Source organism: Crinia signifera, chromosome 12, assembly GCF_055691185.1.
Source record: "Crinia signifera chromosome 12, ASM5569118v1, whole genome shotgun sequence".
NCBI lineage: Eukaryota > Metazoa > Chordata > Amphibia > Anura > Myobatrachidae > Crinia > Crinia signifera.
The window spans coordinates 27710404-27736215 of record NC_139228.1 but is presented as its reverse complement, the minus strand read 5'-3'; the positions used below and the strand labels follow the sequence as shown (position 1 = coordinate 27736215).

The 25812-nt window shown below is 43.0% G+C and overlaps 1 protein-coding gene and 2 long non-coding RNA genes across 3 annotated transcripts in view; 1 reads left to right on the top strand and 2 right to left on the bottom strand.

Annotated features, from left to right (window-relative positions):
- The window catches only part of LOC146049983 (uncharacterized), a 23443-nt gene extending 12683 nt beyond the window's left edge, over positions 1 to 10760 (bottom strand). The window contains exons 1-2 of the long non-coding RNA XR_014466248.1: positions 10552 to 10760; positions 10315 to 10467 (exon numbers count right to left, since the gene is read on the bottom strand). This is a non-coding gene — a long non-coding RNA (uncharacterized LOC146049983). The remainder of the gene's footprint in view (positions 1 to 10314; positions 10468 to 10551) is intronic.
- LOC146049518 (uncharacterized) overlaps positions 1 to 25812 on the bottom strand; it is a 344041-nt gene that overhangs the window by 235401 nt on the left and 82828 nt on the right. The gene's annotated exons all lie outside the window — the stretch shown is intronic.
- On the top strand, positions 979 to 25812 carry LOC146049984 (uncharacterized). Its single transcript, XR_014466249.1, has 3 exons — positions 979 to 1250; positions 14401 to 14677; positions 25702 to 25812. It is a non-coding gene; the product is annotated as an uncharacterized LOC146049984 (long non-coding RNA).

Sequence of the window (25812 nt, the reverse complement as noted above, 5' to 3'; positions counted from 1 at the left end):
GGCATCCTTCCACTTGTGCAAGGTGTTGCATATGCAGCCTTACATTCAACACCTCTAGAATTGGCACCGGCTAGTGTAGTATTGCTATTTACGGAACTCGTTCTTAGTGAGGTGGATATGTGCGCCTTGGGGGCAGACCCTGACTGGGTGCAGGGCGGAGCAGTGGGCCCTTGAAGCACACAGGGCCCCGTAGCAGCTACACCACCAGTGCCTTAAACATTTTTTCCCCCTTATTTTCAGCTCCTAGCATTGCAGTTAGATGTTGCATAAAACCTGTGACTTTTCTCCTTCTCTGTTCTCCTCTAATATATAAAATCTATGAGCTTTTAAGTGGTTGTGATTAAAATGTAATCTGATTTACTCATTACTGTACATTCATATTTGGAGACCTCATGTTCTTTCTATTTGACCAATTACTATATTTAGAGGCCTGATGTTCTCTCTATTTGACCAATTACAATATGTTCTAGTGTAACCCATTCTGGTCATTTCTGCTTCATTGTTTCATGTTAAAAAATTATGGACGATTTTAATCTTTTAATTGCCCTCTAGATGGATACTCGAGGGGGTCATTGTCCATATCTCAAATTCCAGGTCTACCTTCACTTATTTCTTTTCTTTAAAAGTAATTTCTGAGTTTATGCAATTTGTTTTCACATTAGGTTTAGTATAATCCTCATATTTTTTTAACTTTCTTTGTATAACTTTTTTCCTGTTATTTCCTATTTAGTTTTAAGCTCTTAGCAGTTTTCATGGTGTTCTGAAATATTCAAATTGTTGAAAAGCTGTCTCCTATCACCAGGTATTCTTGCTGTGGATTATTCCAAAAGAACATCCGTCCAAAATTCTCATTTTGAAAGTGCTGTTTCTCAGAACCCTGTGTGAGATTCTCAGAACCTCTCTGATGTCGGACATTGGGCCAAACCCTGTGGTTAATTTATCTCTCTGATAATTCTTGATCTGCTCATGCATATGGTCACAGTGCCTCCTTAGCTGCTTTGATTGAATTTCTGAGCGCGGAAGGGGAGGCGACAACCAGCATATCCTGAATCAGTTGTGTTGGCCCTGCTTTTTGAGTGTTCTGATGCCAGTGGCTGCCCACTTGGACCTGAAGGTTACTAAGAAGACTGATGATTCGATGTTGCATCTTCAGGCAAGCCTGCAATGGGCGTCTTTCTGCTGTAGACATCTACTGCTGTGTTTAAATATTTTGGCCAGCAACTGCATCCAAAGACTTGTACAGTGTGTCGGTAATCCAATATCTAATTTTTCTTGTTGTCTTGTTTTGTAGCTAGTTCCAAAAGTAAGGAACCATGAGTAGGACTCTGATAATGTTTCAGTGAACTTTTTTGTTTTAGCCAAAAAAATGTAATTGGAGTGTTTTGTACTAATTCTCCTTTTTGACACTGGAAAGGGAATTTATATGACTATTTTCACCAGTGTAGTAATATAACCCAAAAAAGTGACAAACAGTAATAAAATCAGTATATATAGGTGACAACAAACAGTACCGCTCAGGGGCGAGGTGAGTACTAAAAGGCTTATGGACCCCAGGTCCGCTGCACCCGCCCCAAGTATATTTACATTTAAGGCCGACATTATCTTCCCAGACTGGACTGAGCCAGTGTCTTTAAACTCTAGTGCACACATACCATGTTCCCAAATACCACCGGAAAGGTGGCACTGCCGCGAAGAGACTCGCATCTGCAAGAAAGGAAGCATGTGCCCCCAACTCCCATGTGTAATTTTCAGGGGACTTGAACATGCAGGAGTCATAATTATATGGAAGCATAGGATTGTGAAGGTCAAGACCGTGTAGTGACCTGATGTACAGTAGAATCCCAGATGACCTTTGTAGGCCAAAAGTACAGTAGAATGGAGCAATTGGCTGACATACCAATGAAGCTCTTGACCTGTACTACTGGTGGCATCACAGTTGGAGTGCAACCAGGAGGACGCTAACTTGGAGCTGTGGCCCGCCACTTGCAGGTATTGGAAAGAGACACTATGAATGGAGTGGCATGTTGGATGGCTTCAGGATAAGCGGTACATATGTGTAGAGCTGATGTCATTAAGCACCACTGGAATGGGTGTAGTGTCTAGATTGTGAAGAACTTACTTCTGGATTAGTTTAGAGGACACAATAGCTGACCTGAGACCTCTTTTAGTAGGTGTTTAAAGAGATCTTATACACCTTTAGAATATGTACAAAGTCCATGTTCTCAAAGGTATTCCAGTTAAGTGTGCAAACAGTGCTCAGAACCTTTTTGGTTTCTCAACATAATATTCTTGCCTTATGCCTTTGATAAAATGTGGACTGAAGCAGCATCCGTATCACTTAAAGACTAAAGCAGATATAGAAGTAGTGGAGTAATAGAAGCATCTCATCGCAACCTGAACTACACATGGTTTCTTTATTCAAATATTGGTATACTGCCTTAAAGGAGGCGATTCCATGCACAACCGCCAACATTTCCATTATAGAACTGCACAGGAAAATTGTCAGTGTTAGCATTGAGCCCATTTACAATGGGTGCACTAGGGGGCCCCTGGGTGCCGGTGGGGTCCGGAACCACACACCCTGAACCCAAAGTATACTTGCATTATACCAACACGTGTGAGTGTAAGTTGCACTTTTGGGGTCATTAAAGTGTCTGGCATATTGTGTAGGGGGGGGGCATTAAAGTGTCTGGTATATTGTGTAGGGGGGGCATTAAAGTGTCTAGTATATTGTGTAGGGGGGCATTAAAGTGTCTGGCATACAGTGTAGGGGGCAGAAACTGTTTTTTTTGGGGCAGGGGGAGATAAATTTAGAGTGACGCACTGTGTACCCCCTCTGGCGTTAATTCACCCCTGGAGGGTGCACTATTGTATTGGATAATGTGCCCATCCACACTCTTCAGAACAGAATAGGCCCCAAACTGAAAACCAATTGTGCTTGTGGGGAAATGGGCTATACAGAGCATCATGTTTTTACCTTCTCCTATATTTTTGCATCTGCAGAGATGTGAAATCCTGTATGTGATTCTCACCGAACAGCTACAGCTATAACATTCCCACTTTTCTACGTTTGCATATTGATGAAAGACCTGACTGTACGCTAATGACATGTTACTTTTATTTACTGCTCAGAAATGCATGACATTTATTTTGAATTTCAATACAAAGAAGGGAAACAGAGTGCAATATATATGATGTTTCCCAGAGCGCTTGGTAATATCTACACATGAGTTTATATAAAGTAATTGAACATACGTGGAGACTGATTTGTTTGTGAAAATTACAGCGCCGTGAACATCTGTCTGTCACTGTAGGGTTTCAGTTGAAATTATTTGTCATATATTATTGATGGCTTTACGCTCCAGAAATGAACACTGCATTGCTAGGAATCAGCCGCATGAATGATACCCAAATGTACAATGTACAAAAAATAAAAGGCTTATCTGTCCAATAATATGGAACCAGGCATGGTCTGTCCGCGGTCGTAGTCAGGAATGGCGTAGCCACACAACACGTTTCGTCTGTATACCTCAGACTTTTTAAGATGAAGAACACTGCAGCATCCACTCTGTGCAGCCATACACCTACTTGAGTAGTCACTGTTTTCCGTGTATGGACTGCGAATGTGTACGCAATTGTGAAAGTTTCACTTGCCCTGTTAAGTGCCTCTTCATTTGTGGGCTGCAGCTTTACTAGTGGTTATCCGCATCTGCGTTGCGGATAGCCTGAAAACTGACCTATTTCTCAATTGTGCCATGGATGCTTTGTGTGGGGGTGCCACTGTTCATGCTGCCGGCAGGAAGGAATGAAACCGCTCCTGGCTGGGTTCTGTAACCTACACAATGGCACTTGCCTGGTCCTGTGCATGCCCACAAGAGGTGGTGGAATTGTACATGTGCAAAACACTGGCATCTATAGACTGAAATTACTGCAGTCCATATAAACCAGATTTAGGGCTTCACAAAAAGCAGGGAGTGGCTTCCTAGTGGATACACGCTATCTGTTAATCCCGGCCCAGCATGGCAGTCTGAAGGGGAGAAAACACCTCCCACCGGGGCTGCCTGTCATGTGCGAAATTAGGATGTGTTCTGTGTTTCAGCAGTTGGGGTGCCATCGTTGGTAATACCAACACGGCATCTTGACTTCCACCGGGTCACCGATGCTGGAATCCCGACAACAATGAGGATTGTGGCACCGAAATCCCAACTGCTGGGAGGTCATATGGAGAGCAACCAGGGGTCAGTCTGTGCAAGGGGGGTTAGGCAGTAGAGGGCACTAAGGATTAGGCTTCAGAAGGGGGGGTTAGGGTTAGTTAATTAGAAAGTAGGTTTAGGCTGTAGAGGGGGGGGGTTTACAGTCAGACTACAGGAAGGGAGGGTTGGGGGGGACGGAGAGGGTAAGTATACTTACCTGACCTCTGTTTCTTTTACCAAGATATATATACCATATATATATAAATATTCATGGAAGTGTGCATTTTTAACTACCTCTAATGTAAGGAAGCTTGCATTGTGGGTTTGACAAGCCTACCCATTGGCTGCCTTACTCGGAGCACATCTGCATGCTGATGGAGTCAGTACAGAGTAGACCTCTACTTAAATGTTGTCCTCTAGGACCATAATTAATCCCTGGCAGTGTAAGGATTTCATTCTGCTGAGCGCAGCAAGAGCACTGGGCACAACACATAGAAAGTAATCTCCCCACTGATTGTGGATATGTAAATGTTTCGGATTCCAGCAATATGAGGTCACGTTGTTGCACGTACGTTGTTCTGCTTCTGTCATTATTCTCATTTAAGAAAATATCTGCTGGAGAGAGAGCAGCTGTTTATGTTCAACGGTGCGTCTGGGATTTTGTAGGGATATCCTAATATACCGGACTGTATTGGGAGGGGGCCTTAAAGTAGAGCTGGGAGCTAGAGGGTTATTGGAAGAGGAACTATTAGTGCAGCTTTTATGGATCCACGTAGGACTGAAACCATCTGTCTGCTCTATCCTGATGTTCGGTTTTCTATAGGGAGTCTGGAAAATGAAAGATAATGTATAGAACAATATGTTACTTCTGCTGCCTCTGTCCGCTGCATCTGTCTGTTGCTATGCCGCTTGCAATTTCCAGGTCCTTTTATGGAAGTGAATTTTCCAATATTCCGCTCCGGCACAAAACATAATCTCCAATTTACCTGTACATGTGTGTCTTTGTTTGCTTATCTGTTTATTTTGTTCCTGTTCCTGATGTGTCCTCTCTCGTATCTATGTTGCCCGTAACAAAGCCTGCTCCCAACTCCCCCACCCCATTGTACGCACCAGTTGACAGGACAAGTTGTACTTGTTCAACAATGTCATTGTATGATTACCGGAATAAATATTTTAGGAAGTTATTAAATACACTATGCCATAAACGCAGCAGAATGCGCGCATCTTGGTGGCAGCAAAGTCGTACATCTTATCCAATCGGATTCATGCTGCTTTTTTTGTTGTTGTTGTTTACAAAACCAATGTACTGCATCAGGCAGACATCCATTTAACCTTGTTGCCCTTTGGTATAAAAAAGGCCACTTTTTAAAAGTTTTTTTAGTCATAAACAAAGAAAATCTAGAAATTTGGACTTATACTGTACATTGTTATTTATAGGGATGTGCTACTTTCCTGAAATACCAACACACCCCTGTTCTTCATACAGTGCCTGCCCTCCCAGAAGCTGCGGGAGGCTTTGGTAGTCCCACACAGTTCAGGAAGAGTAGGCGGCTATCCCGCATCCTGCCTGCTTCCCAGTGAAGCGGTCAGGTTTGTATGTTACACACCAGCAATCACGGGATCCGTGGAAAGGCATTGGGGCTAAATGACTGGTTTATCATTTAGCTCCATCTCCTCACCATGGAATTGTGAGTTGTGGGTGTTCCCTATTTTAAGGTGGCGCCTAATGTGGAGACCATTCAGCTCCCCCTCCTGAAGAGCTCTGCAGTGGCTCCTCCCGCAGAGGAGACTCTCAAAGTACGCAAGTATGCCGTATTTTGGGATTCTGAGTCCCGGTTAGGAATAACTGAGGTACCGAAAGGAATCAAGTTCCGGCTCAGATCTGCTGTGCGTTCGAGACTGATTCAGTTTTTCGTCAATCCACGTGAAAAAGTCACTTCGCTTGTATAGGTTAAATGTAAATGTGACCGATTGATGAAATATCAGTACGTATCCATTATCCTTACAGATTGAATAATAACTGGAGCATTTAGATTTTTCTGGACAACTCCTCCTTAACCACCTTTTTATGTTACCTTGTGCAATTTCAATTTTTGTTAAGCTGCTAGTGGTTATGCTGCTGGGTTTATGTTCGGTTTTATGCTCATAGGTCCCACTGGTTAATGCTATTAGCGTCAGATTTGTTTGTCAGGTGGTTTTCATTCACCCTTCAAATGTTGTATCGTCGTCACTTTTGTGATTCTTGCCTCTTTGTGTAATACCGGCTCTGGATAGAAAACTCAGCATGTTGCCTCAATTAGGATTAATTTAATCTTTACAATGAAGTCCTTTCACTCTGTGATTCAACCACTGTCTATTTCCCATATGCTGCAAACTGACAATGTATTTAATTTATTTGCAGCACAGACATTATGTTCACATCCTTCTGGTTTTTTTTTTTTTTTGAGAAATACTCTAACTGCAGTGGCGGACTACCGGAGGTGCAGCTGGTGCAATGCACAGGGGCCCGCAACAATGAAGGGGCCACAGCAGTACAAATAAAGGAGTCCGATTTCACTACGCTGACTTCTTACAGAATGTTGCTGCCAGCTGTGCTCGGCATGGAAGCAGGATACGACTGTTCAGTAAAGGAGAAATAGGGGGACCCCTTCCGTCTCCTCCAATGATCCTCTTCGTTCAGTCCCACTATGCTGCCTTTGCCCCTGCCGTGTTGGCCAGGTGAAGACACCTGCTGAAATAGCATCTCTGTGAAAGTCTTGGACTGGGTCATATATTCACTCAAACCTGGGATTACTGCTTCGTCTTTATCTCCATGAGCGGGGTGTTCTAAACAAGAAGAATGTGGGTAAAAACCTAAAAACTCCTTTTTTTTTTGGCTGCATTTCCGTATGTACCAAACGTCTTGGATGTGGACGCGGTGGGTAACGCCAGATTTTGTTTTTTTTGTAGATCTTTTAGCACGTTTGTACTATGTAGGTATTCTGTTGCATAGTGCAGTAACAGGGCTTTATAGTACCCGGTTTTGGCCCTGCCCCCTAGGAGCATGACATCATCATGGTGCACAGAGGAGGCAGGGAAGTCATGCATCGAGAAGCGCTAGCACTGCTTGGAGCATCCCGAGGAATGGATCCACGATTAATTGATTTTGCCCCAAAATAACCTTAGAAACCACTTAAACAAATGCCTGTCTTCGGTGTTCTATAAATGCCAGCATTATATAATTACCAGGAACACATTGCTGCCAATACACAACATTTAAGCAAGTCATGTCTTGGCAAAACTACAATTCCAATTGTGGCATGTTAACATAAATCAGTTGTAATATACCTTATTTGTCTAGGCTATTGCAATACTCCTGATGACAATATATAAAGGCCAGAGGGTAAGATAATGAGGCTCATTTAATATACAGAAAAAGGTCATTTATTGGTTTATATGACAATACATGGAGATTACAGGGCTGAAAATGACATCTCTAGATGATACAAATTGCTGTTGAGTGTTAGGGACAGTTTGTAGCAGTGCTTTACTATGCTGCGTCTCAATGGTCCACCTGGCACTCAAAGTTCTGCTCCTTGTTCTCAGGAAATGCCTTGATGAGAAGAGATGCGGAAATATCTTTAAATGCGTACTGTCACATCAATCTCCATAGATCAGCACTTTCCTATCAGATGTTTCATGAAAGAAAACCATTTCTTCACGTTTTTCTGGTAATACACTAATTACTTTGGGGCTTATTTATCAAATATTGCGATTTTGACCAGATCATTTGAATATAATGATATTCGCGGCAATTGCAACATAGATTATCGTTAATTTGTATGGTGCCACAGGGGTTCAGCAGGGCCTAGCAGTACTTTAAATAAGTGTCAATCAAATAAGGATGTACAGTACAAGACATTTTAGGACAAATACATATAGTTGCATCAGGGGATAGGACACTGAAGCAGTTTTGTGTCAGATATATATATATTCTAAGAAGTGCATATGAGGAGAGAGGGCCCTGCTCGTGACAGCTCACATTCTAAAGGTGCATTAATAATCGCACACATGGACATGGGCTTAGATAGGAGCCGATGTCTGTGATGTGCGAGTTACAGTAAAGTGATCTCTTTCTGCTGTGAAACCCCTGATGGCCTGCTGTGCATTCGTGGTCATCTGACAAAACGTGCATGAGTGGCCATTACCGGGGAGGGATCCAGAGGATGTCACATTTGTATTTGCATAAATGGGTGTGATTGAGATATTTTCATCCAATCATCAAGTGTTTTTTGAGCACCCGCAAGTTGGACCAATCCAGGAGTATTGCAGTTTGTGAATACGTGCCCATTCCGATCGGGGTAGAAGGACTATGCACCGCACAAATATATTAAAAGTAACGGTGCAAGTTTTACTGTAGTACCAATATTATCCCAAGTGAGCCTGGTATGACATATAGTCAAGGATTTATTAAACCTGTGCATCAAAGCCGATATCTAATGTACTGTATGCTAACAATTTAATCAGAAGACTCAACATCTTAATTTAAAATATGATTCTAAAGCAGTAACGCATTGTTGTAATATCAACTATTATTCAAAATAAGTTATAACAGTATTTTCCATTAGTAAAAAAAGCACTCAGTCATAGCCGGTATCATTCAGTTGTCATAAAGCATTTATGCAGCATGATATTATAAGTGCGTCCTTTCAGATTTTTTTCTTCCATTTACTAAGCGAACAACCAGTGGATAAAAAGCGCTCACTTAGATTTAACGTGAATGCAGTGCTCTACTGTAAAGGATAAGGTCTATTTATATGTAAAAGAAAAAAAAAAGATCTCTTTGGGGGATATATATAAAATTTTGGAGAGAGAAAGGAGAGAAGTTGCTCATACAGTAGCTACTGTATTAATCCCCTTTTAAAACTCCTTTTAGACATACTGTAGTCCTAAAACCCATGTTTTTATGCAAGAAAGCGGATAGGCCGCACATAGTACGCCGGGACTTGTAGTCTCTCCACAGCTGTGCAGTGGCGTCACCCTACCGCAGGCTTTCCCACAGCAGGGGGAGGCTGGCGTGCTGTGCGCCCTGGGAGATGTAGCGCTAGCCGGCTGCTTCTGAGTCCCCCCATCGCTGCAGCGGGTGGCTTCTGGAATCCGGGTGAATGAAAAAGCCTCCTGGAGGCTACCTGCAACCCAGGGTCTGAAAGGTGTGCATAACGCCTAAAAAAATAAAATAAAATTAGGTGTGGAATGTAGGGCTTAGAGATGAGAATATCCAAATGCCCCCTGAATGCTGATATACCAGGGTCACTGGAAACCCCACCCCCTCATAAAGTAAAATGAGGCATTCCCACTGAAACCGTGAATCGTGACATTTTGCAGCAAGGGGCAGGGCTTGGTAATGTTGTTTGCCTGCTCTCTTCACCACAGTAGCTGGACTTGTGGGTTGTATATACAGTAATTTGAGGCCCCCTCCTCCATCCTAACCCAAGTTCACAATATGCAACACCGCAGCGTGTGACAGAGGCTGAGGGTGACAGGGGGAGGCAGAGTGTGGTAGGAAAGGAAAGTATGCGACAAAGAGGGTAGCAACGGCAGCAGTGGGCCCCTTAGTCCTGAGGGGCCCAGGGGCACTGTACCAGCTGTACTAATGGTAGTTCCGCCTCTGTCCCAAGCTGTAAGATAATTCTGTAGGTAAGAGTTAGCGTTCGTGCGTGTGTATGTGCGTGTACAGTAGGCATGCAGTTAATAGGTTGACGTCCGTTTCTCGTGTTTTTTTTTTCCTTAAATATCCATGCGGACATAAAGGGAGAATATAATAGGCCCGAGCATAACAAGGCACCGTGCCCGACGCATGGCAAGCAACACAGTACACTTATATAGTGTCCATGTTGATATATGTTGTCATAAACACAAAAACCATGAAAAACTCATGTCAACCTTCTCATTTTGACCTATTGCTTGTGTCGACCTTTTGACCATCTCTACCTAATGCATGCCTTTGGTCGACCTTTTGACCAATAGTGGGCGACCTAATTTCTGTCTATCCTGTGACCCATACACGTACAGGATATGTATGTGTAAAGTATTGTCACACATACTTTTGTATTGCTGCCGTTGCAGCGATAGTTATACTTACCACCTCAATGGAAAACCGCATGGAGGAATGTTAACATTCTGACGCGTTGACCTCCTGTCAAGTAACACATCTCCTTTTTCCTAGTCTTCGTGTACACCGGTTACATTCTTTTTCTGTGCACTTGTTTCCCCGCAGTCAGAGTATTGTGGTGCCCTGTAAAAAGCGACGATGATGTAACTAAAAGGTGTATTTGTAAGACTAACCTGCTATACCATACGTTATGTATTTTTTCGTTACCGCTGTAACACGATTCCCCTGAGAGCCGTTCTGCGCTCGCTGTTAAGCGGCTGTGACTTTCATTGCTTCTTTCCAGTCGCTGAAATAACACGGGGCCATTGTGTCAATCACTCCGTGTCAATACACGATGCACCTGCTGAAAGTGGTCACGTAAACACTATAATACCGCCGGTTTCCACACACTGAATAATTTTCATTCCAATTTATGGAGCACAAACAGAATTTCACTAATCCTATTGATTAATAGGCTCCCGTATCTCTCTTCCCAGCATCCTTTTCTGCCCTGATTGTCTGCATCTATTTTTCACGGGCAGGGAGGGGGGAGATTCATGGCTGTCTCGGAATAGCCATTCAAATGCATGTCACACAGCCGTGTGCTGTGAGTCTATCCCTCTGTCTCTTGTATATGTGTCTGAGGTGTCATTTCTTTGCCATCGTTCACACAAATTCCCCTCCTACTCCTCAGACTTATTCCTCAATGAGCTAGCCATCTGTAAGGAATGCAATGTGTTGTATTACTTAAATGAGGTGCTTTGGTGCAAAATAAGGGAAGAATTCCATTGCGGACTGGCTGGTCTTGTAAAAAGGAGATGAGATCTGTGCTGCTTTACAGACTTGGGGTGAGGGCAAGATCAATAAATGCTGCCGATCGTTTATATGGGGGCTTCCCACCCTAATAACACAACATACTCCATTCAGGGAGATGGGCAGGGTTAGGAGGGGGGGGGTGGTTCGGGGACCGGCAGACAGCGGCGGGGACAGGTGGTAAGGTTTGACACTATAGGGTTTATTTGCGGAGATGAAATGTTGCCTATAGAAACCAATCAGATTCCATCTGTTATTTTTTGAAGATGCTAAATAGGATGTTGCCCATAGTAAGCGCTGCGGAATATGTATGCGCTATATAAGAAACTGTTAATAAATAATAAATAAATAGTAACCAATTATCTTCAATAGGACTCCCATCTTGGTAAACCCCTATGTATGTCAACATTGTTACACTTAACCTTATTAACAGATGCCTACAAATTGGTAGGTACATAGTAGATGGAGTTTAGTCCACATGTTGACACTAAACAAGAGAAGGTTTTAATGAAGATAACATTGTACAAGTGATAGAAGATAAAAAGCAGTCAATAGTACAGTATATGGCAGAGGTTCCCAAACATGGTTCTCAACAGGTTCCATACCCTTACAACTTTTGCGTTGGGACCTACTCATTGTAATGAAGCGGTCATTATAATGTTACATATGGTAACACAACTGTAATATGGCACAATACAAAGTAGAGGCTGTATAGTGGGGCATAATTTGAACTGGGGGTGCACTGTCTATTAAGTAAATTGGGGTTACTTTGCATAATGTGTTCTGGCAGCCCTGCAATGTGGCATAACTTGAACTAGGGCACTATTGCTATGGTTCAAAAAATAAACTAGAGAATTACTATGGGACATTAACTATGGCGCTACCAAGAGGCATATGTTACTGAAGGCACTACAATGGTTCAAAAAATGAACTACTGTAAGAATGTTTTCAGGGGCATAAAATAAAAAATTGCGGTACTTGTGTATTATAGCGGCGCCCCCGATGTTGGCCGTACAATGTTTTTATCGAATCGCATCGCATGCCATACACCCGATGGCATGCGATGCGATTTGACGCGATTTTGCCCCCTATACGATGGAAAATTGTATAAGCACCCAAATGGGTGCTTACAATGTTAAATGCACTCCCACACCACCCCCCCCCCCCCCACTATAAACGTGAACCCGAAGCGTGGCGAGCGGTGGCGGTACGCGTCCTACGACCTTTTCATACCCACACTATCCACGTCGGTGTGGAGTTGAGAATATAAAGTGTGGCGAGCCCGAAACGTGGCGAGGGGACACGGATACCTTCACAGGTATCCGCGTCCCCTCGCGGGCTTTACATGTATGCTCGCTGCGCTCGCCACGCTTTGGGCTAGGTGGCTCGCTGCGCTCGCCACACTTTATATTCTCAACTCCGGGCCAACATGAATAGTGGGGGTATGAAATGGTCGTAGGACGCGTACCGCCGCCCCTCGCAGGCTCGCTGTGCTCGCCACGCTTCGGGTTCACGTTTATAGTGGGGGGGTGGCGTGGGGGTGCATTTAATATTGTAAGCACCCATTAGGGTGCTTATACAATTTTTAATCGCATCGCATTGTATGGCATTGTATGCCATATACAATGTCATACAATTTTAAAATTGTATGACATTGTACAACATCGCGCGATATCGCATTGCATACCATCGTATGCCTTTTGGTATGCGATGCGATGCGATGGGCGCCGCTATAATACACAAGTACCAAAATTGCTAATAAAAAAAATCTCTAGAAGCAGGGGCCCACAAAGTTTTGCCTATGCTCCTACTTTGGCATATCCAAACTATTTTACAGAGCCAGATAAACAACATGCACCTCCCTGACCGGTGATTCATATATTTGATTTTATTGTGGGTGATATGTGAAGATATAGCTTATAGCTTATAACAGTTTAAACATGTCAGCAGACCTTTTGAGTAGATCCCTCTGTAGTTTAAATTAAGTCCTCCACCATTAATGAGTTATACATCCCATGCGAGTTTCCTCTGCTGTGCCATTTTGCCAGTATTGTTATACTGTTTTGTTGATATATTTACTTGCACACTGAATTATTTGGCTTCTCATGTAACCTTGTTCAGGAGACAATGGTTGTTTAGTATGGACAATCAATGTTGTGACATTTTTTTAGGCATTGAAGCATTTACATTTCTCTTATGTTAGGAATTGTGTGTTAGTGTTGAAATGTGTATATAGAATGCAGTGTTATAAAGTAGGCACACATGAGCAGGTAAATCAAACTATGTACAGCCCATGTTTTTTAAGCAGTGGTGTTGGTTTATTGTTAGAGATTAGGTACAGCTGTACTCACTGTTACATGTACACCGGTGATGAAGTGAAGTTTGAACTGAGTGGGGTTTCATACAGCTTGCCAGCTGGCTAGTGGTGCACTGATGCTGGAACAGCTTTATATTCTGGCATTAACCAGGAGTCTCATACTAGCACACTATACAGTCTCACACAGTTCCAAAATGGCTCTGCTCATGCTCAGTATAGATCTTGGTGTCCATCTTGGTATGGGGCATGTAGCCACCCCTAAGAACAGGAAGACTAGTCTGACAAGTAGCGCACTGCTCTTTCAGTATCTCAACCTTGTTATACATTAAATGCCCCTGCTGTTAAGATGGTTTTGAATATCATGATTTTGATTTAGGAGCAGATAGAATTCACAGCTGTCCCAACCTCTGGACCGGATTATTTTGGGGAAACCTTTGCCACATTCTGCACCCACCGTCCCTCCCTCCTACTGGCCACTAAGTATCTCCTTATTCTTAATCACATAACGCAGCATGAGTTGAGCATCTCTCAAAATGAATGAAAACACTAGGAAACCCCTTTCCTAAGTTCATTAGCTGCTAAAGAAATCACAAACGCTAGGTAACCTATACAACATTGCCAGACTTGCACCACCATCTAAACTAAATTATTTCAGATCCTGGTGTTCTGAGATAACAGAACAGATGGTATCTAAATGTCCCTTTTACTGCCCTTTCAGAAAGGCAATTAGGACTCTCTGTATCACTCCTAATATCTCAACACCGCACATTCCTCTATAAACATCCATATGACTTTGACTTCATCCTTTGACGTGTTTTTATTAAGTACTATATATCCTCTTTTGGGCAGCTGATTTACAGTTGGATTTGTTGGTGTGGTATATACTTTTTTGAATTGTACATAGACTCCATGCATCCTTATAGTTTTTGTTTACTTGTGTCTTCTAGAAAGAAACTGAATGAGGGAAAGGCTTGTCCAAGTGTAGAAAGAAACACGTCTTAATGTATCATGGACGCATATGAAAGTTCACCCGTCGGGAAACCTATGTCTTGCAGTTGCTGAGGGGTTGGAGATATGCAATGACTAACCGGGCATTGAAAATTATGCAAAAATTGCAAACATTCATGTTCTACCATGCCTATGTTGGCTTGACCTGAAAAAAACCATTCCAAGCCGGTTCTAAAACCTAACTTTCACATGAAAAAATCATAAAATTGCATAAACGTATGTATTATCAGGACTACTAGCAGTGCTAACTAACAGTCTCTGATTGGCTGATCTCATCTTGACCTCTTACACTAATAGTAATTAATTTATTAATGTGGCTGCTATTTATATAAAGTTGTCTAGTCAAATTAGTATTCTCATAATTTGATCCAGCAGGAAGGAAAATTACCATTTAATTTTAAATGGTAAACAAGCAGATTCTTGCCATATAAAATGTATTTAAATACAATGTGACTCAGTTTCATAATAAATACTCCACAGATACGAATATTTCATGTGTATGTAATAACCCAAAGGAGAGTACGGTATGTGTGTGGAAATGTGTACAGCAGATGCAAGATAGTTATCTATTTTATTGGTTTCTGCTTTTGGGAAGCAACTTCCAACTAGACCACACCACAGCAGAGAGGCAAGGATTTCCCAGTCTGGCAAGAACAAGAATATTTGCATTTATAGTAACTCAGAAATGTTTTTGAATGGGCTATTGTTAGTGGTCATATAGATGAGATGTGAAGGAGAGTTGATAGCTTGAAATATGGAATTGTAGATACTGTAGGTAAAAAATGTCTATTCAAAAACAAATTCCCACATTGCCATGAGAGAGTAGTTGGCCACATGCAGTTTGTGAGCTACAGTATAATCATATGTCCGGACAAATGTTTTATAACTTAAGACCATTTACAAATATGAGTAGTAATGGGAACAGGCATAAGCTGTCACCCTCAACCCCACTTCCTCTCTGTCACGATCCGAGTACTCAGACAGGCTATCTTACCGGCTAAGTGCCTCCGCAGGCTCAGCTTGCGGTTCAGATGTCATCCCTGCCGGCGTCCTGCCTGCCGTGCGCCATCATCGCTGTCATCCTCCAGTCCTCTCAGCGCTGCTGAGTCCGCGGCTGCGCGGCGCACCGCTCTCCTGACCCACAGTGACAGTACCCAGTGCACGGCAATCCGTCTGTCCGCCGCCATTGCTCCCAGCCACAAGCATGGCGTGCACAAACACTCTTTCCCGCCATAGCAGACATGGGGGCTGCCATGTTTTTCCCAGTCACATGTTTGCACTATCCAATCCTGATGGTTCTGATCTCCCTGTCATACCTGCCCGGCCAATCCTGGCCACCCAGTGGGTATAAGTATGCAGGGAGCTCTCAGAATCATTACTAGTGCTTCAGTTGTCTCCAGTGTGTGTTCAGCTGTCCTTGTCTCCATACAAGTGTATTCCTGCTAGTGTTGTTTCTCCTATGCTGCAGTGTACTCCAGGCATTCCATCTCCTGTGAAGTTCCAGGTTATTCCATCTCCTGCGATCCTGCATCCACAGCCCAGCACTCAAGCCTAGCTCCGGGACTCTGGTCCTTCCGATGTTCCATCATCGCTCACCATCGATGTTCCATCATCGCTAAGTCCGATATTCCGGATCTCCTACTTCCAGTTTCCGTCCGTCATTCCGGACCCACAGTCTTCACTTCATATCCGATATTCCGAATCCGATTTTCCACCATCGATACCACATCATCATCCAGCTGTAAAGTATCGCTATCTGCATAGACTGTACTATTTCATCTGCATACTTTACTGCCTGTGTATTACAACCATCTGCTAATAAAACTCGGTTGTATTTTACCACTGACTGTTCATTGGCTTCGGGTGCACTGTCACGCATCATATGCGTAAGGGTCCTCTCCAACCTCCCCGGTTCAGGTACCGGTCCAGGTCCCCACCAGAGGTCTCAGTCTCGTCGACTCAGACCTCTGGTGTGACACTCTCAATCTGCTGCTCAGCCCCCACTGTGCCTCTCCCACCCCCTCTCTGTTGCTTTGTTTGGTTGCACCCCCATCACACTCTGCTGCTCCATTGTGCCACTTCTTGTTCATAGCCACCTGGTTAGTCCTAACCAGCTAGGGTCCATCAAGTTTGGAGATGGGAAAGACTTTAGAAAATTAGTAGTAGACTTACTGTATCTACAACCTTCCTCACACTTTTCTCTGCCCATGGTCTAGATGGCATGTACAAACTATGGCCTTCAAAGCTGTTGTGAAAGTCACATCAAGCCTAGCCACAGTTTTACTATTATGGAATGCTAAAACTATTGCAAAGCATGCTGGGATGTGTAGTTTTACAACAGCTGGAGGGCCATAGTTTGGACATGCCAGGTCTAGATTAAAAAAACAAAGGAAAAACAAATAAAAACTGGGAATGGTGGAAGATCCTTTTGTGGCATCTGTTGACTTAATTGACTTCCTCCTTAGTCACTAACCCCATACTTCATATATCATTAGCACATGGACATTTTCATTTGTGTGCTATTTTGCTTAATATTTATTTCACTTATACTTTGATTTACCCCGCCAGACCCTTTTCTTCCATTATTTTCTCTTATATATTCTCTATTTCCTTTTTCCATATACATTGCTGTCAAGCTCATTCCACTTTCTCTTCCCCTCCATTGCATTACTATATTTTCTACTCTCAACACATAAATCTTTCCGCCTGCTCTCTGCACCCTCTGACACTTTTATCAGGCCCAATTATCTGAAATTCACCTCCTTCCTTAGAGAGAGTTTAAGAGCAGGTTAAATTCAGAAGTGGCCTCTGCTGGAATATTCAATGGTAATCCCCTTGTCTGATGGAAGGACCAGTGAGCCTCGGATGCTAATTGATTAACTCTTTCGTGATATTACTTTTTTTCTACTCCGTTATCAAGTTCATGGATTAGTAACACCTGGTGTGTTACAGTGGTTTAAAATCCAAACACATCTGTCAAAGAAAGTGGCCACCATGTTTTATGGTGTAGGATGCACATATAGCAGAAATATATCTGGGTAATGTGGTTATTTGACAAGTCCGATTGGTTTGTGATCTCATTTCTGTTTCTGCAGGAATGTTTTCTACCGTGTACGGAATGTACAGAAAGAATAATATTATATTGTTTCTATTATTTTATTATAGGCTCGGTGGGAATATTTTGCTGATTTATTTCCTACAACAAAAGGGATAAAAAGGTTTGGGAAAAAAATTGTCTTACTCTATCCCATAACCATATACATCAAACCCCAAGTTATAGTGTAGATCACTGTAAAATAAATCAGCGGAAAATAAGAAGCCGCAGTACTTGCACGATGTGGAATAATAATGGTAATAATAATTGTCATTTTATTAAGAGATATTAATAATAAAAATGAATAATAAGAATAGTAGAATAATATAATATATTAGAAATAATAAAGGAAAATAAGAAGCCACAGTACTTGCCTGATGTGGAATAATACTTAGTAAATTATTAATTGGTGATGGTAGTAATAGTAATAATATTATAGTAGCAATAATGAACCTAATCATTGTAATAGTATGAAATAATAGTAATGATGAAGATAATAAAAGTGGTGGTAGTAATACTAGTAGTAAGAGTATTAGTAGTAAAAAAAAAAATTATGTAATAGCAATATAAGTAGTAGTAACTGTAATAGTACAGGTTGAGTATGCCTTATCCGAAATACTCGGGCCCACGAACATTTTGGATATGGGATTTTTCGGGCGTGCATTGCGCGGGCATGCTGGTGACATCACTGGCATGCCCGCGCATTCGTGCAATGCACCCCTGGGACTGGAGATGCTGCTGAAGAGGATTCCGGAGGGCGCCGTGAACATCGGGGCGAGGTAAGTATGAAAAAAAGAGGGCTGGGGGACCACCCCCCTAAAAGAATAATTAACCACGGTTTTCGGAATATTTCGGTTTTTGGAATACACGGATAAGGGAGACCCGACCTGTAATAGTATTGGTAATAATTGCCAGTCTCTTTATGCTTAAACATAAATATGTTGGACTAGAAAAAGTAAAAGAGTGCAAATATAAAATATTAAAGTGTGGATGTGAAAAAGAATCTGTAACTAAGCAGTACTGGGCTCTGTATGACTCACCGACAGTTGGGATCCCAAGGGTCAGTATACAGACATAAGAATCCCGACCACCTGTTTGCCGACAGGGAGGGGGATGCAGAAAAAGACCATTGCAGGCTCAGTGGCTCACTTCAATCGCCACAGGTTCTATTCTCCGTCTATGGGGGTCATGGACCTCCACAAATGAGTATAGCCCCTGTTGATCAGGCTCGCGACTGTCGGGCAGTTAAACAGTTGGGATTTTGGCATCCGTTTAGTGACTGTCAGGATCCCGACCGTCGGCAAGTCATCAGTCACCCGAATCAGTATGGACAACATAACTACTCACAAGTAACATGTAGTTCTACATATAAATGTCATAGCAACCAAACTTTCTAATCTTATTGTACATCCCAAATTTTTGGCTGTGGGCGATATCACAGAGACAAGAGAAGAAACCGAGATCTTCCACTTTCCGCAGACCATTGATAGATACATTATAAAAGTTTTCTATATGGCAGGCCTGGAAGAACTGGCATTAAACACTAACCAGTAGCCGCCTTACCACTCAGAGTGCTGCACACTGCTCAAGTGCAGCAGCAAAAGCAAACCTGGTACTGGCATGCATTAAAACGGGTTTGGATTCAAGTGATGTCAATGTGATAGTGCCTCTTTACAAGGCATTGGTGAGACCACTCTTGGAATACTGTGTTCAGTTCTGAGCACCGCACCTTAAAAAGGACATACATGAATTGGAACAGGTACAGAGAAGGGCGACTAAGCTAGTAAAAGGTCTTGAATCACTAGAATACAATGATAGGTTAACCAGGCTGAATATGTTTTCACTGGAGAGACGGTTGGGAGGTGATATGATTAGTATGTTCAAATACAGGATTGGGAATCATATGGAATTGGGAGATGATTTGTTCTCGAACAGGCCTATACTTAGGACACGCGGGCATGTACTGAGGCTTCAGGAAAAGAAATTCCGTACTGAATTAAGAAGAGGATTCTTCACCATTAGAGCAGTACATTCTGGAACTCATTGCCAGTGGGGGTGATTACAGCAACTACTGTTAAGGAATTTAAATAAAAAAACTGGATGCATTTTTGGCCACTAAGGGAATCATACAGATAAGACTTAAGTCAGTAGTTACAAGTTAGATAGGTTGAACTCGATGGACTAACGTCTTTTTTCAGCCTTAATTACTATGTTACTATGGGGCAGATTTATTAAGCTCGGTGAAGTGATAAAGTGTCTGGTTTTTATCACCGGCCAATCAGCTCCTATCTGTGAAGATACAGGCTTGGTTTGAAAAATGACAGGTAGGAGCTGATTGGCTGGGGATAAAAACCAGACACTTTATCACTTCACCGAGCTTAATAAATCTACCCCTACGTTACTATGAGACCTGGTGGCCACACTATGTCCAGGGGGACTACCAGCCCTGCCACCTTATGAATGCTGCTCCAGAGCGGATGAAGTATTACCATGGTCTGCCTGCTGTCTCTAAGGACCCACACATCCATTTAAAATAAAAAAATAGGCCGAAGGTTCTATGCCAAAGGGTAAATAATAAAGGTACCTGATCTGCCTGTTTCTTTCGGTTTGCCTGTCCCTTCCAGGCAGTGGCGTAAGTTTGTGTACATTGCCCGGAGGCAAGATAAAAAAGTGCCCCCCCCCCAAGGGGGGAGGGAGGGAGAGAGAGAGAGAGAGGGAGAGAGAGGGAGAAAAAGAGAGAGAGGGAGAGAGAGGGAGAAAAAGACAGAGAGAGGGAGAGAAAGAGAGAATATGTCAGGGAGAGGGGGGCTTCATAGACTTACCCTCAAAGGTTGCTGCTGCAGCGTCTCCCACCCAGCTCCCGGCTTTTAGATGACAGCTGCCGTCTGCCTGCTTCGTGACAGTCACACTCGCACACTGGCTGGCTGTGTGGAGTGGACTGTCTTCTGCCCGACTCCCGAGTCCCGGCTCATCACTGGCTGGCTTGCTCAGGCCAGGTGACAGGGAGGAATGGCACGCTGCGCACATGCTACGGGGAGGGGGGATGTCCGCCCGCACCACCGCTTACGCTGCGCACATGGCTACGGGGAGGGGGGTGCCCGGCCGCACTGGCTACAGGGAGAGGGGATGCCCGCCCGCACCACCACTTAGTAAGCAGCGCTTAAAAGGATGGGGGGGGGGGCTGTGCCCGCCCGCACCACTGCTCACAAGGATACAGGGGGCGCCTGCCTGCGCCCGCCCTGCTGCATTACATAGCCGCGCCGCTGAATAAGATAAATGCGGCAGCGGCACTAAGCGCAACACCGGAGGCAATGGAGCCAGTGCCCCTTTAAGCCTGACGCCCGGCGGCAGATGACTCCATTGCCTCCGGGAGTTCCGCCACTGCTTCCAGGACAAAAGGAACCTGAAGATCTAATATGGACAGAAATTCCATTATATCAGCCATAAGCATTAATAAAAGGGAAAACCAAACACTTTATAGTAGCATACAGACATCTACATCTAACCTGACTTTTTGCCTACATAATGCTAATAGTAAAACAGGGTATTATTAGAAGGAGCAGAGCAATGTTATCGGTCCCGATACAGGAAATACCTGTAGGGGTATGGTCACGCCTCACAGGGGCGGACCATGTGCCAGGAGGAAGTAACTGGACATTGGGGAACAAAGCAAATGGAAGAGGAAGTGAAAGGAAGTTACTGGAGAAGGTGGGAAAAGTGTTTGATCAGATGCCAAAGGGCTAAAACATCAACTTCACCAGCTAAACCCATGCAATCTTTTGACTATACACAGGGCCTAATATACACACAGGACTCAAGAAATAACAGATTCCTTAGGAATTGTGAGGCTTTCTGTAGAATACATAACTGCAGCCTTATCATTAGCATGACAAAACTTTTTTGAAACATAAACAGGAGAGAAAAATGCTCGCACACAGTTGGAATAAATAATATACATAGACGAGGATAGTCCGTGGTTAATAATCTGCAAAATGTGGAATTTAGTGCTAAAGCGGCAATAAGGCAGAAAATGTTGCAGGTCATTAATCAGGCGCTTGCAGGAGCGCGATATTTCGTCATCATCTGTTCTTGCAGCTGTTTCTTGCGGATGTTCTTTCAGCGGCTCCCGCATGCCTAATAAGAGCCTCATAATCTCAGAGGAGAGATATGGCCGGCTTCTTATGGGTGGCTTTCCTCCCCGAGCAGACGGTACCAGAGGCATTGCTGACAATGCAGCAGACAATGCACCCGGCCTTGCCGCGTCTACGCGCAGCTGCTCTGTGTCCACGGTGATAATGACTGTTTCTCTCTCTAGTGAGTGGAAGTCAATCTTCTCAATGTTTCCAGAGCTTGTTAACAGCAAAACATAGAATCGGCAACAGACCTTACAAAACATATATTGTGGAGTTCTATAATAGAAGCTTCAATACTTAAGGTCTTATCTGCATGATGCATCTTGGGAACAGCATCTGTGCAAAACAATGATGCCTCATCTTCTGGCTAGGGAACTGCTGCTGATCGGAACTTGAAGGCCCTCTTGAAATGTAACTTTAGATTTGTATAGGTTTTATTATTAATAGAACAGTAAATACAATAAAAATGCCAAATTCATATCACTGCATTTAAATATATTTGTGTGTGTATGTATGTATGTATATATATATATATATATATATATATATATATATATATATGTGTGTGTGTGTGTGTATGTATGTGTGTATATATATGAAAAACACAGTGACCCCAAGAGCGCCTAATGAAATATAGCTGCTTCTCCACAAATCCCCCGTTAGTGGGAGATACAACAGACACAAAGAAAACAAGAGTGTAGAGAGCGCTGAAAATGCTCCACCACCTAGTCACCACTAGAATTTGTGATGCATATATGGATAACCAAAACTCAAATGGTAAAACAGTTTTATTAAAAATCACATGATCCACATCAGGATTTCATCTTTTAGGATGTAGCTTCAACAACCGCACGCGTTTCGTCTTGAAAAAGACTTCATCAGGGTTTTTTTTACACAAAGCTTGAACATCAACAATTGTGAAGAAACATGTATCCTTAAAATGGAAGATTTATCCAAGATTCTATATAATGGTATGGTATTGCGACTTTCAAACCCAGCAATGTTGTTAGCTGGGAAGTGAGTCCCCGGTATTTTTCAGCTGATAAATGTTAAATATCCAAACATCGAATTTTAGCAGTAGATAAGGGCGGAAGGTCTGTGGTCCCCCTCTGATACGGGTTAACAACCCAATAATGATCAGGCAGGATAACCCAAATTTCTGTAGGAATGTAACAGCCAGATCCTCCACAGCCTTGTGTTTGTTGCTTCATTTACTCTGTCTGCCGCCGTACAGCAGTACAAATCTTGTGAGTGACCTCGTACGTTCCACGTATATATATATATATATATATATATATATATATATATGTTTGGCATTTTGGTAAATACTTAATTCATATGTACAGTACAAAGCAGTGATGCTTTGGCATGCCCCCTCTGAGCTCAGTTTTCTCATGCACTGTAATGATCTTTCCCTCCGCCTTCCCTTCTGCTTCCATGTGACCATAGAAGCTTCCGACACAAACATCAATACTTATGGACATACTGTATGAAATCTGCAAGTAATAGAAAGCAAGAGTCTGGAATGTAAGTTGGATGCAGGAGAGGTGCTCACTATTCCAGAGGTGCAGAGTACTCCTGATAAATTTGGAGTTTCTCTTGTAGGTTCCTGCAGAGTAGGCAAGTATTATCAGAGTTCCAAAATGGAATAGACCGGATGAAACACACATGTTCGCGTCATCCATCACCGCTGCCCTGCTCTCCAACATCTGCAGGACACACTGTCCGGGGAATGGGACAGTACCCAAAAAGTAGGACTATTCTGTATTTGTCTGTCGGGGGTGACCAATCCGGTCCTCGAGATCTACCAACGATTCAGATATTCCAGATCACTTAGCTGGTGCACAGCTGCAGTCATTACTAACTGTCACATGACCCAAATCGCATAGCTGGTGCACAGCTGTAGTCATTAATAACGTTCACATATTCCACATGACCTAGCTGGTGCACAGCTGTAGTCATTACTGTCACATTTTCAAACCAGCTGCATTCATTCCTACTATAGATCCACAGGTGGCCTGATATACATGAACTGTTGGTAGATCTTAAGGACAGGTTTGGCCACCCCTGGTCTGTGGGAATCTGTCATTAAATCACTGTAAATCTGCTTAGTAAGCTCTACAAATGACTAGATAAGGGAGTCGGTATGAAAACTTAATTCCCATCTGAAAAATTCCCCCCCTCAAGTTGATAGGCTAGACTCATTTTAGCATAAAGAAATATGTATAATAAGTGTTTACCAAAGGCATAATAATGAGCTACACAAAATACATGAGGCAAATGGGATCACAACATCCCCCCCCCCCCTCCCCACAGCTTTAATGCTTATACACTGCTGCATGGAATGCCAGGATAACATTGAATATGACACTTTGCCTTTTGTGATTCATTTCTGAAATTGTGAACTATGGCGCTTAGTGGTCCTTCTGCTTGAGATAAGGAATTCCATTCAGGAGTAACTACTTGAGCATCACATTCCTTTTGCTGTTGGCCTTGTCGTTCATACAGGCAGGACTGTATTGTGCTGGCGGTCCTTGCGGCTTTCAGCTTGAATTCCAGGGTTTCATAGAATGCAACCAATCAGTTACTACCCAACAGTTATAGGAAGATGGACTCTTATCCATGTGGGACAATGCACAGGACTCTGTGTCTCGGCCCTGATTGTGTAGAAATGATGACGTCGCAGTTGTGATCCCGTACTCGGTGGTTGTGGGACAAATACTCAAATATTGCAGCTGTCAGGATGTGCACGGATGTGACCACTGGCGATCCTCCACTAGTGGATACATAGATGGACTTAAAAGGAAGATTGAAACGTTGACTACATTCTCCATATGCACCAAGGAAAAAAAAAACTTTGGGCCCTATCGATAATCCCATCTACTGTATGGATGGCATTGCTTAAAGCAGGCATGTCCAAACTGTGGCTCTCCAGCTGTTGTGAAACAACAAGTCCCATCATGCCTTGACCGTTTTCTATTAGGGAATTCTAAAACTGTGGCAAGGCATGATGGGACTTGTAGTTTCACAATAGCTGAAGGCTTCTTTTTGCAGGAAACCTCAAGAAGGATTTAGTAAGACCTTTCTTGGTGGTATGTGCCAGCTTTGCACGGTAAGCCCTGACACTTATCGTGCTGATACTAATTGCATATGTCCTAGCATTTGCGATTAGTAACACAAAGGGAAGCTCTCCCCATAACAGGGAATTTTCCAGGTGGAGCGATGGGACAGTGGAGGATGTCTGTCTGTCAAGATTTCGTTCTTACATATGGTCTTGCCCCCAGTAGCATTGCATTTTTTGCTTCTTACTTGACTTGTACCTGCTGTGGCTCTTTGGCCCTTATGTATAAACCAGTGTCCCCTGTCACCTCCTGCCACCAGCATTTCTCCAGCTACCTTCCTCCATCTGTCTCTCCAGCCTATTTTACTCACAAACCAATCAGAAGTAGTAGATGGGTGAATGGTGAGTTCAAATTCTCATTCCTCTCAACTCTGTGTCTACATAAAGCCCCTTATTCAGATCTGATCGCAGTACAAATTTGTTCTCAAAGTGGGCAAAACCATGTGCACCGCAGGTGGAGCAGATGTAACATGTGCAGAAAGAGTTAAATTTGGGTGAGATGTGTTGAAACTAAAATCTAAATTGCAGTGTAAAAATAATGCAGCCAGTATTTACCCTGCACAGAAACAAAATAACTCACTCAAATATAACACTCTCTGCACAGATTACATCTGCCCCATCTGCAGCGCACATGGTTTTGCCCATTTTTGAGGACAAATTTGTACTGCGATCAGATCTGAATAAGGGGCTTTATGTAGACACAGAGTTGAGAGGAATGAGGAATTGAACTCACCATTCACCCATCTACTACTTCTGATTGGTTTGTGAGTAAAATAGGCTGGAGAGACAGATGGAGGAAGGTAGCTGGAGAAATGCTGGTGGCAGGAGGTGACATGGGACACTGGTTTAACCTATATCATTTTAACAATAGTTATTTCTTCTATGCAAACAGGCATCTTCAGACGGTGATCTCCTACATAAGTATTAAATATGGACTTGAACACACTTTTTGTCCAGGAAGGATACGTTTCTTCAGGCGCTCCTCATTGCTGAAAAAGCATCA